The sequence below is a fragment of the Cajanus cajan genome, chromosome 1, assembly GCF_000230855.2.
Source record: "Cajanus cajan strain Asha chromosome 1, NIPB_CcT2T_4, whole genome shotgun sequence".
Taxonomy (NCBI): Eukaryota; Viridiplantae; Streptophyta; class Magnoliopsida; order Fabales; family Fabaceae; genus Cajanus; species Cajanus cajan.
This window is the reverse complement of record NC_138517.1, coordinates 31,137,393-31,152,115: the sequence shown is the minus strand read 5'-3', so window position 1 is coordinate 31,152,115 and position 14,723 is coordinate 31,137,393. Positions and strand designations below refer to the sequence as shown.

Sequence of the window (14,723 nt, the reverse complement as noted above, 5' to 3'; positions counted from 1 at the left end):
CCTTCAGAGTTTCAGAATATCATGAATGATATTTTCAATCCTTATTCAAATTTTTGCATTGTCTATATTGATGATGTTCTTATTTTTTCTACATCCATTGATCAACATTTCAAGCATCTTGAGATATTCTTCAATGTTATCAAACGAAACGGCCTTGCTGTTTCCAAAACTAAAATCTGTCTCTTCCAGACAAAAATCAAGTTTCTTGGTCATGAAATCTTTCAGGGAACTATCCGACCAATTTGTCGAGTCATAGAGTTTGCTGATAAATTTCCAAATCAGATTCTTGAGAAAACCCAACTCCAGAGGTTTTTAGGGTGTTTAAATTATGTTTCTGATTTTTTTCCACAACTCAGTAACATCACCAAACCCCTTCATGAAAGACTCAAGAAATCTCCTCCACCATGGACCGATGTCCATACCAATATTGTAAAACAAATCAGACAGCAGGTTAAAGTTTTACCCTGCCTATACCTACCCAATCCCGATCTTCCGAAGATTGTTGAAACAGATGCCTCTGACATTGGTTATGGAGGTGTTCTCAAATAACGCATGCATCACACTGAAAATTGCATTGCTTTTACATCTAAACATTGGAACAAGGCCCAACAGAATTACTCTACTATTAAAAAGGAAGTGTTGGCCATTGTTCTATGCATTTCAAAATTTCAATCTGATTTGCTAAATCAAAGATTTTTAGTCCGGGTTGATTGTAAATCAGCCAAAGATATTTTACAGAAAGATGTTAAAAATTTAGCATCAAAACAAATTTTTGCTCGATGGCAAGCTATTTTAAGTGTTTTTGATTTTGATATTGAATTTATCAAAGGCACCTCAAACACTTTACCTGACTATCTTACCCGTGAATTCCTACAGGGCAAGACAGAATGAAATGACGCCAAAATTAAGGCTTCGATCATCCTCTTCCAGGGGAAGGGGAAAAGGATTAATTTTGGGCAAGCCAAACCGCCCAGTAAATTCACCATCCTCCGTAGAGGATATCCAATCAATCAAGGTCTCCTCCGAGACCTCTAAGAAGGGGTCATCTACCCAAGCTGGGTCATCTACTCAGCAAACTAAATCAAAAGCTGAGTCATCTACTCAGCAGGCCATTGTAAAATCTGGGTCATCTACCCAGCAAACCAAGCCATCTGACTATGCCATGGCTTTACCAACCCTTCAAGCCCTTCAAGATTGTGGGCTTACCAATCTCCCTTCCAAATCATGGAAACAAATATTTTCAGAAGAACCTAATGAACTCTTCTGGGACCAAAACCTGAAATCAATTATTTCAGAAATAGCCAAATCCAAAATCACCTTGCAACCAAAAGAATTGGTTGAGCAGCCTCGACCAATTACCCAAAATCAACCGTCTTCCTATCAACTGAAAGAAGGAAGATTTTATCCAACAATCCAAATGGAGCCCGAATTCTGGGATCCAAATCCAAATAAAATTTGTGAAAACATCTTTCCGCCAAGTTTTCTATTTAAACCCCTTAGTCTTAATAAGACAAGGACATTTTATGAATTTATTTTGGTGGATACTAAATCTGTTTCTGTAAAACACAATTTTCAAAAGGCGAATAACCAGTTTATCACCCATTCAACATTTCAAATTCTTAAAGTTCTAACTTTCAAAGATTTTGAAAAAAAACCAAATCAAGTCAGGAAGTTTTCCCAGCCTTTTGATCCAATAGGATATAACTACTGGGATTACATTAATGCTTGGACTTATGTTTTCTGGTTACAGAACAAAAATCATAAGCATTCTTGGCTTATCTATTTTAAACAAAAAATCCGATATTTCTTCCCTCAGTGGTTTTCTGAATGGTGGGAATATTTTGGACCAATCCAAAGTATCCTTCCCCAGGACATCAAAGAAGGATACAATCAATTTAAATCAAGGTTTGAAGAGGGAGATAGTGCAATTCATTCTTCTCTTCACTTCTTTTCCAAATTTTTCCTGTCCTAGATTTTTGTCTGGCAACATCAATATAAGAAGAATTCCAAGCTTCTTCCAATCCTGGGGAAACAAGCCTCAGTCAAATGGTGGGATCAATTTGACGCATCCCGGGAAAATACTCAAGGAGTGGCTCTATGGTTTCAAAAGAACCCAATGAGTCTTAAAGTTGCCGATCCAGAAACCTGCCAGTTTCTCAACCGGAAAGCTAAAATCGCTGCCGCACTTGCAGCCGCAACCAGTGATGAAGCTTTAGCCACAAATCTTCATCAAATACTTGATCTCCTACAGACAGACATAGAATCCAGTTCTTCAAAAGGAAAAGCTAAAAAGGAAGTCTCTTCTCCATCTTCCTCATCCGGATCATATTTCCAGAATGAAGATGACTGCTTCGGTATCAATCTTAATGAAGCATCTGAAGAAGACTGAGTTACTTCAATCTTCAAAATTATCCAGAATTCTTATGATAATTTTGTTAAGAGGAGGGCATGTCCATGTTACAACTTGGGAGTACCCTGCTCCACATATCATCATCGTCACTTATCGATATTACTCCTCCCAGACTATGACCATGGTCATCCACCCAATCTGAAGAAGTCAATCAAAGTCAACAATCACTGCTCCTTTTGCGGAAAGGAACTGTTCACTGTAGCGGAAGCGGAAGTGCACTGTTCACTGTAGCGAAAAACTTCATTTTATTGTTGTAATAGTAAATTTAGTTTTCCTATAAATTTGAATCCTGCCCACATTGTAAGGCAGAACTTGGAATCAAGTGTAAGAGAGCCTAGAGTGAGAAACTCCTCCTTCTCTCTTGCCTTTGTAATTTCTCTTCAATCAATACAATAATTTTGTATTAAACTTATTTTGTATTTCATCTTCATAAAATTTGTTGTGAAAACCTGGGATTTGTAAGCCTGATTCGTCAGGTGTGCCCTTGATATCCAGTATTGTGCGGATTTCCGCAAAAGGAGCAGTGTCATTTTCTTCATAAAAGTGCTCTGGAGATGGTTCTTCTTTTGGACTGAAATAAAGAGGTGAGTTGATCATTTCCAGTTGATCATGTTCGCTTTTTTCTAATGCTTCACACTGTTTTTGCCTTTTCTAGTTGATCATGTTCTCTTCTAGATTCGATAAAGCTTCTGGCGTGAGAGAGAGGGTGCAAGACACCCTCTCTAGTCACCGCAACGAGTTGATCTCTCTTCTCTCCAGGTGAAAGTTAGAGTTGTGATTTTGGCAACCGGGTATTCTTAGATTCTTCGTGAATGATAAGTATGTGTGTGATAATAACTACTATTTTTGTTGCAAAGGTATGTTGTTGTGGGCAAAGGAATACTACAATCACATGACCTGAGGCACGAGGTAGAAAAGATTCTTGAAGAGGATGAAGGGATGTGGAAACTCAAAGATAGCCCCTTTGTCAAAGAGCTAGAATCTGCAAAGGTTAGCTAAGTATATTTTCATAAGTTATAGCTTTGATAAATGACATACAATAGTTGAATTTTCTCGAGTTTTCCTTGTCATTGCAATTTTTAAAAAGCTTTTGTTCCTGTTGTTGCCACAGGAAGCCATAGTTATACCTCCTTTTGTGTCAATGGCTTTGCGTCCAAGACCTGGTGTTTGGGAGTATGCTCGTGTTAATGCATTTGAACTCAATGTGGATAATCTGAGTGTTACAGAATATCTACGATTCAAAGAAGAACTTGTAGATGGAGAGTAAGGGTTATCTTTGCTATGTGAATTATTTTCTGCACTACTTTTTGAATTTATTCTTTACCATCCCCCAAAGTGTTGAATGAAATAAATGAATTGCGTGGCATTCTATGGTTTCAGTTTGGCTTCACGGAGAAATGAAATTATTACATGATGATTTTTGAAAATTTGATCCAGGTGCAATGGCAAAAACATGCTTGAAGTAGATTTTGAGCCATTTAATGCAACATTCCCTGGACCAACTCGATCATCCTCTATTGGTAATGGGGTTCAATTTCTCAACCGTCATCTATCATCATTCATGTTTCGTAACAAAGAAAGTTTGGAACCTCTCCTTGCTTTTCTTCGCGCACACAAATATGATGGCCATGTAAGTTTGTCTAAAAGCATCATTCAATCATTTAGAAACAGTGATATTTATTTGTAGAAATTTTGACTGATGCCCAGAAATCTTAAAATATCAATATAAAGAGGTGAGTTTTGTGCCTGAACAACGGTCCATGCACTAGCTGTGTTATGCGCCAAAGTGTACTTATGTTGTTGGACGTTCAGCCTATTTTTGACCATGTAAGTTCCTAGTTTACCCAGTTTTGTGCCTGAGCTTTGATACTCATGTGGTACATGTTCAGCCTATTTTTGACCATGTAAGTTCCTAGTTTACCCAGTTTAGTGTTTGTGATGCAAATACTTTTTTCTTTTTTTCTTATTCTGAACTGTTTTGAACAGGTATAATAAAAGTCTATTAGGAGATCATATGGGAAAGTTCCCAGCTCCTTTTTTGATGAATACCATCCACTTTACAATTAGTTTTCCTTATGCAAATTGTTAAAGGAAATCAGGTATCAAATAAAGTCTTTAAAAAATTGTAGATTTTATTGTCCAAGTAAAAGTTCAAATCTAATTTGTTATTATTATAATTTCAGGCAGCTGAATCGAAATCTCCAGTAGATTTGAGACGTTCTTCTCAGTCTAGCCATGTTCTTGAAGATAATGGAGGATCACCATGAGGGACTATTTAGAAATTTGCTTCAATTTTAGTTTGTTAGGAGCTTTTAGAACCATCTTTATATTTTTGTTGTTTTTATGTACCTAAGTTTCTTAAACTTAAGGACCATTTCTATGTTTGAAAGATACAAAATTTGGATTTAATATCTTTATTTAATGAATGACATTTTTATTTGCATCATCTGTTTTAGTTTATCTTGATCACGTGTTTGAGATGAGAATTTAAACAAATAGGTTGAAAATGTAATTATAAAAAACATTTAATTATAAATTGGACGCGAAATAAATTGTGGCGGTTAAAAACTGCTACAAATTGTTAATTAAAATGCATGTTTATATTTGCGGCGGTTTCCAAAACCGCCGTTACTTTTTAACTAGTTTCAGTTTTCAAAATAGCGACAATTTTATAACCGCCGCAATTTTATCAATTATGTTGCGGCTGTTTGTGTGGCTGTTTCAAAAATCGCCGCAAAATGTAGTCGCGACGCACAGCATTACGGCGGTTTACAAACTGTCGTTATATAAGTTTGCGGCGGTTAAAACCGTCGTCGCTTTTACTAAAAAACCGCCGCAAACATACAAGTTTTTTGTAGTGTTAGGTCTCATGTCATTTGTCCATATTTCACATGGTTATGTCATCAATACTCCTCATAAGGTCCGCATAGGTATTCACAGAGAGCATTCTTATTCATATTAAAACTCATTTATTATTAACATTAATTTCATACTCATTTATTACTTTCAACAAAGAACAAAGTAGAATAAATAGAAAATCGGACAGAACAACGGCACCTTCAAAAAAAACAAAGTAGAGTAAATAGAAAATCAAACAGAACAACGGCACCTTCAACAAAAACAAAGTGGAGTAAATAGAAAATCAAACAGAACAACGGCATCTTCAACAAAAAACAAAATAGAGTAAATAGAAAATCAAACAGAACAACGGCAAGAGATTGGGATTACATAATCATTTATTATTTTCAACAAGGAATAAAGTAGAGCAAATAGAAAATAAGATAGCACAACGGCAAGGGATTGGGGGCCAATCCGACAAATAAACTATCCAACAATTATCCCCACACCCCTGAGCGAGGTTCTCATTCCCCCCTTACCTGGATAAGCAGGAGTTGAAACTTGGGCAAAGCCTCCTCCTCTGGATTCCCTCCTCATTTCTCTCTCTCTTTCTTTCTCTTTCTTTCTCTCTCTCTCTCTCTCTTCCTCTTCCTCTCTCTAAGATTTCACTTCTCACTTCAGTATAAAATTTTCACCCCCTGCCTCTTATTTATAGGCAATCTGACGCACCCGGAACGGCCCGTACTGATTTCGGAACGGCCCGTTCCGGATCCTTCAAACATGGGCAAATTTTTCAGCTGGAACGGCCCGTTCCAAAATCGGAACGGCCCGTTCCAAAATCGAAACGGCCCGTTGCCAAAAAGCGGAACGGCCTGTTCTGAAACCAGAACGGCCCGTTCTCAATTTCAGCAGAACAGCCCGTTCTCCCTCCGGAACGGCCCGTTCTCCATACCAGAACGGCCCGTTCCAGGCCCGTTCTAGGACTACAAAAACCTCACATTTTCAACATTTGGAACGACCCGTTCCACTTTTGGAACGGCCCGTTCCGGAACCCAAAATACCCCTATAACTTTATTAAAATTACGAAAATGCCATTAAAATAATAATAATAAAAAATTGGGTGTTACATCCAACATGAGACAATAATGATTTCATGTTGGATTGTGATTTGTAATTTTTATGATTTTGGATTGTATTTGAAGTTTAAGATGATTTTGGATTATATTTATCTATTTGAGATTATTTAGATTTGATTTGATTGTATTTAAAATTATCATTTAATGTTTGGGATGAATGATTCATTTATGGATATCTTAATTAAGAATATCAGATTTTTAAAATAAGTTTAAATTTTTGGGCTTTAGTTGTATATTAAGAAAAAAAATTGAAAGAAAATTATTTTTTTTTAAAGGTGAGCCAACCCGTTTAACCCACCAACCTGTGGTGGGCCGGGCCGGGTTTGATTTTTTTTAGCTCACTGATAAATGAGCCGGGTTGGGTTGGCCCACCAAATGGCCAACCCGTGGTTGGCCAGGCCGGGCCGGACCGGGTAGCCTGTTTTGACAGCTCTAACCTTTTGTGGTATAGGTTGATGTTTCTAATATAGGTTTGGGTGGAATGTTGATGCAAGAAGGAAAGGTAGTAGCTTGTGATTCTAGGCAATTGAAAACTCATTAGAGAAATTACGTACCTATGACTTTAAGTTAGCGGTTGTAATATTTATTCTAAGATTTGGAGATGCTACCTATATGATTTTAAGCTTGAGGTATTTAGTGTGATCATAAGAGCCTTAAATATTTTTGACTGAAGAGTTAATTATGAGACAAATGAGATAGTTTAAATTTTTTGAGGATTAAGATTTCAAACTTAATTGTTATATGAGTAAAGCCATTATGGTGACAAATGTTTTGGGTAGGAAACCTCTACATCTATCCTCCCTTATGATTGGAGAGATGAATCTTTTTGGCTCAAATTAGAGATTTAAAGTTTGGCTTATAAGGTTACCCTTAGTAGTGTGAGACTAAGTATGACTTGAGTAACGAATGGATTGTTGAAGGAAATTGGAGAAGCATAATTAGTTGATTCATTTTGGTGACAAGATATGAGGTTATAGGATAAGGTGATGGATAAGAGTTTGACTTGGGTGTAGATGGAGTGGTGAAATTAGAGACTTATGCTTGGTGTGTGAGATTATCCTTAGGAGCATTGAATTAATTATGTTGAAAGTGACTAGTGAAATAATGGATGAGATTAAAGAAGCCTAGGAGTCAAATCCTTTCTTAGGGAACCAAGTGGAGAAGATTGGTAGAAGTATAGATAACCATTTCTGAGTAGAAATCGACGTTGTTTTGAGGTGCAAGAACAAAACTTGGGTGCTTAGTAATCCTGAATTAAGGAAGATGATCGTAGAGGAAGGACATAAGAGTACTTTTAACATTCATTTAGAAGCTACTAAGATGTATCAGAGTGGCGCAGCGGAAGCATAGTGGCCTTAGGTGGAGAGAGGAATAGAGTAATTTGTGAACTCGTGTTTAGTATGCTCAAAGTCTTTAGGAATTTTGTAGCCTTTAGACGTCTCATTTTGGAAGCAACATGGTGTGTAGATAGACCTTAGTTATAGGTTTCTCTGAAATGCTTAAGAAATTGATTCTTTTTGGGTTATAATGGATAGACTCACCAAGTTTTCTTGTCTTACCCTATTTGATAATAGACATTCCTTGGTGAAATTGATAGAGTTGTACATCTATAAGATACTGAAGTTGCATAGGAATTAGAAAGCAAGACGTAAGGAGTTTACCCATTTCTGTTTTCAGGTGAATTTCGGGGACAAAATTTCTAAAAGGAGGGGAGAATTGTAATAGCCCGATTTCACAGATTGTTTGAGGGCCCAAAGGCCCAATAGGAGTCATTTAGTAGCCCAAAACGGCCCGTTCCAAAATCGGAACGGGCCGTTCCAAATGACTAAACTGAGAGTGATTTTGTATCCCAGAACGGGTCGTTCCCAAACTGGAACGAACCCTTCCAAAATACAAAAATTTTCTACAAATTTTAGATGGGAACAGGGCGTTCCCAAATTGAGAACGGGCCGTTCCAAAGTTGAGAACGGACCGTTCTAAAATATGACCGTTGTGACTATTAAATGCACCCCAGAACGGGTCGTTCTAGTTTGAGAACGGGCCGTTCTGGGTTGAGAACGGGTCGTTCTGGATGTGATTTTTTAGTTGTGAGTTAAGGGTCCAGAACGGGCTATTCCGGATTTGGAACGGGCCGTTCCGACGAAGCCTGATGCCTATAAATGGAGTGCTCTGCCACTTCCAAAAGGCATACCTCTCATTTTCTGATTTCTTTTTTTTTGCTCTCTCTTCTTTCCCTCTACTTTTTGCTTCAGACCGAGGGGAACCCAGCGAGGGAGACCAACCAGATCTTGCGTAGGTTCTGCTACTACTTATCAAGGTACGAGGGAAAAGGGGATTATTTGTATGCAAAGTTACATGAGGGAATTGGGTAGAAGAGGAAGCTCGTAGGATTATGAGTAATTTTATAATTACTTCTGTTTGGAGAATTATTGGTCTTATGTGATTCTGTATATATTTATGATTATGAATATATATTTAGTTTGTAAGAACAATGATTTGGGAGAGAGAACGAAATTATAGAAAAGTGCCTATAAGTTAGGTTGTGGAAAATTGGATTATTTATGTTTGAGAAATTGATGATCCCATTAGATTTTGTATGTGTTGAGGATTAGAAATATATATTTAATTTGTAAGAATGATGATCTGAGAGGGAGAACGAAATTGTAGAAAAGTGCCTGTGAGTTAGGTTTTGGAATAATTGGGAATTTTACCGTTTATGTTAAGACTATATTAAATTGCTAATTCTATTGATTATTATATTAATTTATGAATGTTATTGTTATATTATTTGATAAAATTGATGATCTAGGTGAGGATTCATGGTGAATTACTTGAGGGGTATGTGAACCACCATTTTGTGTGGATTGTGTATGTATTGTGGAATTGAGATGTGGATGTGGATGTGGATGTGAATGTGGATGTGAATGAGAAAGTGATTGTTGTTCCTCATACTTGTGACCAGGGGTGGCACGACCTTAGGCAAGAAATGCTACAGGCGTGACCTTGGCATAGTATGGGATGGGTGATTCCTCATGCTTATGTCGGGGGTGGCACGACCTCGAGCAAGAGATGTTGCAGGTGTGACCTTGGCACAGTGTAGGATGTGTGATTTCTCATGCTTATGTCGGGGGTGGCACGACCTTGGCAAGAGATGTTACAGGCGTGACCTTGGCATAGGGTGGGATGTGTGAGGCAATTAATACTTATGTCGAGGGTGGCACGACCTCGAGCAAGAGATGCTACAGGCGTGACCTTGGCGTAGGGTTAATTGCAAGATTTGTGATGGATTGGTGTGATTGTGAATTGTGATGTGAAGATGTTGCATGATTGATAGAATTAGGATAGATACAAATGCTTGTAAATACTTTAATAAGTATAAGTTATGATGAGACGATATTGTGGATTTTTCTTATGTGCTTTTCATATAGATGTTTTCTTTTCTCACCGTATAATCTGTGGATGTTTTAGGTGAGGAAGATCCGGCTATGAGTGGCATCTAGAATGCCAACAGTTGAGTTATGGGTATGCTCTGATATTGTGACATCGGGGCAGAGGACTTCTAGGACATGGAATTTATTTGTAAATGGAGCTGTACTTATTATTTTGAAAACATTTTATAACCTCTTATGTTTTATTTTCCAAGTTTCATTTTCAAAATATTTTGGATATCGAAGAATGTTTCTAAAGGTTTTTATGTGAACCCTTTTACCAACTTTGAAAGTTTATTTTTTGAATTTAATTACATTATTACAATGTATATGTTGGGTAGTAAGGGTGTCACATGATACAACTTTTAAGATCCGGTATAAAAAAAACTGATCTTGTGTACCACTTTTAAGATCAATTCTTTTATATCCGATCTTAAAAGTTGTATCACGCATAACTTTTAAGATCACTCATAAAGAATTGATCTTAAAAGTACTTTTAAGATTAGTTAAAATTTAACCGAACTTAAAAGTCTCATAAGTATGAATGAAACGCGTTCTTCACTTTATCTACTTGTGCCTCTATGTTTGTTGTCTCTCTCGATCTCTCTCGTTCCCCCTCATCTCATCTCATTCAAATCCCAAACCCAATCAATAAAATCAAAAACCTAATTCTACTAGGTTTCGTTCTCGAAGAAGATGGCTCGTGACGAGGAGAATGCATAGTCAATACTGAACCGTTTCATCGTGATTAGGGTGGAGGAGAAGAAGAAGTTGACTAGTGGTACTAGAAAATTATATGCAAGATTAGACTCAAAGTGGTGGGGATCTAGAACGAGGGCCTTAGGGAGCATCCTCGCAACCTCAACGACGAGATCAACAAACTCATCCGCGAGAAGTCCCATTGGGAGCACCGCATCCTTGACCCCGCCAAGATGAATGACCTTGACGGCAACATCATCGACGTCCCCAACCTCGACAACTGTGACTATGGTTACTGCTACTTCAATGTCGCAAAAAAAACCCTCAACGTTCGCAAGCACTATGAGAAATCCTTGAAGCTACGCTGTCGTCGCACCTACTACGACATTTCAAAGTTGATACTTTTACGATTGATTTTTCGATAACCGATCTTAAAACTTTTAAGATCGATTAATAATCGATATTAAAAGTCTAGCTTTCAAGATCGTTTCTTTCAAAATCAATTTAGTAACCGATTGTAAAAGTAAAAAATAACTAATTTTAAAATTTTGTTAATACCTTCAATTTAACATTTTAAAGAGGAAATAAATGATATACTAACGTCCTTGATAAAAAAATGATTTATTTTTATAAAATAGTTTTACATTATTTTCATACTCTTTACATGCACTCTCTTCGAGTTGTAGAACATTGCATCTTGGTTGTCATCAATGGTGGAGTTGGACCTCTAGCCTCCCTTCTCCAATGAGGTGTCTGCTTGTCAATGTTGTGATATGGCTGGGGTAGGTGGCGACAGTCTTGATGGAAGCGTAGTTTTTCTTGGCCTTAGAGCAAGTAGAATTCACGATGGCACCAACTACAAAGTGGTGGACGCTTTAGCAATACATGAGCTCCTACACAATGAGAGAGTAGCCAAGTATGAGGTCAAACTCCTCCATGATGAGGTGGTGTAACACATTTTCCTATTTTACGTACGCACTCTTCTTTTTACACTCAGAGATCAGAGATCAAGAGCAAGAAGAAAACCACCTCGGAGTTGATCATCCATATTTTTTATTCAATAAGGTAAGGGGGAGTGAGAAACCTTGCTCTAGGTTTGGGTTTTGTATGTCGAGTACTGGGATTGACTTCCAATCTTGTGTATGATGTATGCCTATGTATAAGGGGTTTCCCTAATGCTTCTGATTTTCTCTCTATTCTTTTTACTCAATTAATGGCATGAATTGCTTGCATGTTTCACCAATTGTATGTTTTAGATTGTAACTGTATGATCTAAGGTTCCTTTGGGTTCCTATGGAAAACCCTAAGGAAACTTGTTGTAATAGTTTGTGAAACTATTGATTGATATGTGTAAATTGAGTGATTTGAAATTTGCATGTCATAGAGAAATTTTATCGATTGTATATGTGTTTATGCGTGAAATTGAATATGGGTAACTTGTAGTCATTGAGGAGACGTGATTTCTTAGGAGGAAGATCACGTTCTCGCTTAGTCAGATGTGTAAGGTCGCTCAACGAGAAGCCCCTGGGAGCTTAGCTCACTTAGCTAGATGTCGGTTGCTCAAAGAGAAGCCTCAAGGGGCTCAACCTTCTCAATTAGATGTTGGTCGCTCAGCAAGAAGATGTAGCTTGCTCAGCTAGATGTTAGTGGCTCAGCTAAATGTTATTTGAGACACTATTGGATGGTTGTTTTATGCTTGTGATCTTGATACTACCTTTTTACTAATGATTAGTTGATGTATTTGAGAATGTACATGGGATATATGAGGTGATATGAGGTGATATGAGGAATATGTGATATGTGAAGTGAGATCGTGTGTATGTTATTGCATTGAGTTTGTTTGACATGCATTATGTGCATAAAAGATGTTTTTTTGAAAGAATATAATATCAAATATACATTGCTAGGGAAGGTCTTTTGTGTAAAAACTTGGGAATCAACCTTGGGGATAGCTTAGTTTAGAAGTCCCATTTTTTTCCTCATGAGCATGGATGTATCTTGCACAACTTACCTATCCTGATCAGGCCCTGGTAATATGTCCTTCTAGTGAGAGTGTGCAGAAGGTGTGACCTAGTATGTACTCCTAGACTACTCTATGTGTATTACTAGTGGTAATGCACAAGTGTGATATGTGATGTTTTACTAGCGCCACATGCATGATATCATGTAGTCCATGTCCATTACATAATGTATCATAATGTAACTATTATTGTTTATTATGCTATGACTAAATGTCTATGGTTATAATGTTTGTTTGTGTATGCTATATCTTGTATTCCTTGTTTGTGTTTGGCTATCCAGTTTGCATTCCTGCATCGTGAGCCAAAATAAAATGTTTCTCACTCCTTTGCATTGTGTTGTTTTCCTTGGTTTTTATGCAAGTAATTATCAACATGAGGTTGAAAATGTTGGTGATGAGACTTAGGCTTCAGTGTTTGGTTTTGCTTTGATAAAACATGTGACATTGGGGCATAGCTAGGACTAGATTAAGATATTTTTCTTTTAAATTAATTTGGAAAACATTAGTTTTATTTCCTTACGACTTCATTAATTATGTTATTTTTTTAAGTTAAAAATATGATACTTTATACTTGAACAAATTTGACTTGTCTATGAAGATCATATTATTTAGTTTAATTTATCGTTTATGTATTATGACATGCAGGATAAAGGGTGTCATAGGTGGCAATGGTAGTCGATAACAACCTCATAAAGGTAATGATCATTAAGGATGAACTTGATGTCGTTGTCAAGATCACGGAGGGGGATTGGGGTTTATATTGGACGGTTTAGAATTTGGATTGTCAGATTTGGATAAAAAATAGGAAGTGTGATCTTGAGGATAAAGGTGACGGTTTGAGTGCAGTGACATATAACAAAGACGAGATTAGAAGTCAATCCTATTATCCAACATACAAACTCATACCTAGAGAGAGATTTTTCACTCTCCCTTACCTTGGTAAGCAGAAAAAGACAAATGTACAACTTTGAGATGATTTCCTCCTTACTCTTGTTCTCCAAGATCTAAAGCATGTTCAGAAAATAAAAGCATAAAAGGGTTTTAATTAGAAAGTTGTGTTTTTAAAGACCCTGACCTCTCTTTAACCTTCCAGTTAAAATTGCTTAACCTTACTTACTAATTCCCTTACCTCTTAATAAAATAAAACCTTTAATAAAACACCTTATATTATATTTAAAAATATATTAAATAATTAAATAAATATCAATCAACTCTTATTAATAAAATAAAATATCAAAATTATTAATAAATACTTATATTTTATAAAAATAGGATGTTACAAATAAAAATCTTTTTTTTCCTACTATATATTTAGATAATAGAATGGTTGTAACGCAAGTAGGTTGTAAAAAAATAATGCATAATATAATTGAGTGTAACTTTAGATTATTTATTTTAAATCTTATTTTCTTTCATTTAAAAAATAATAAATATTCATTTTAATTAATAAGATAAATTAAATAAATAATTAAATTAGAATAATTCAGATGTTACACCCCCAACAACCCTATTTTTAAATAACTATAAACATAAATATGTGAGTTTAAAAGACGAATTCAAATTAATATAATATACTACTTTTAATTAAAGATTTTTTTTTTGTCCATTAAAGACTTATGTAGCTATTAATACGTAATTGAGAAGCTATTATTTGTGAATACTAATTCCCATAAACTCTTAGGCTATCTATTATTTTAGGCTGCCAATTATTTTTGAATGATTCCATTAATTACGTATTAATAGTAGTTAATACGTAATTAAAAAGCTAAAAGATCATTCAAGTACAAATTAATGTCTGTTCCTTTATTTTAGTTCATTTTTTTAAAATTCTATTAATTTGTTACCTTTATTTCAATTTAATTACCACTTAACGATATTAAATTAACACTAAATACGTTTTTTTTCATTATATCAAAAGATTTATAGGTATATGAAATTAGACATATATGAATTGTATTATTAGAAAAAGTAATTACTGAGTTACCTTCCTTTTTTAAGCAATTTTATACTCTTTCTGTTCGATTTTGTTTAATGTTTTGACAATTTTTATTTATTTTGGAGTTAGTGGTATTTGTAGAGATTACTATGATTATTTTCTTATGGGTTTTTATGGTAATACAAGCCAAATTTCTATCTTCTTTAGGAGAGATTCTTGCATTTAGGGTCGTATCTACGAATTTTAGGGCCTTAGG

General features: G+C 35.8%; 1 non-coding gene across 2 annotated transcripts; it reads left to right on the top strand.

The window, feature by feature from the left end:
• Window positions 1-2,933: 2,933 nt before the first annotated feature.
• Window positions 2,934-4,856, top strand: LOC109791555 (uncharacterized). 2 transcript variants are annotated; one of them, XR_014434920.1, is made up of 4 exons: window positions 2,934-2,994; window positions 3,086-3,400; window positions 3,522-4,040; window positions 4,397-4,856. It is a non-coding gene; the product is annotated as an uncharacterized LOC109791555 (transcript). The 2 variants fall into 2 exon arrangements; XR_014434921.1 differs by lacking the exon at window positions 4,397-4,856 and adding an exon at window positions 4,118-4,142.
• The last annotated feature ends 9,867 nt before the right edge of the window (window positions 4,857-14,723 follow it).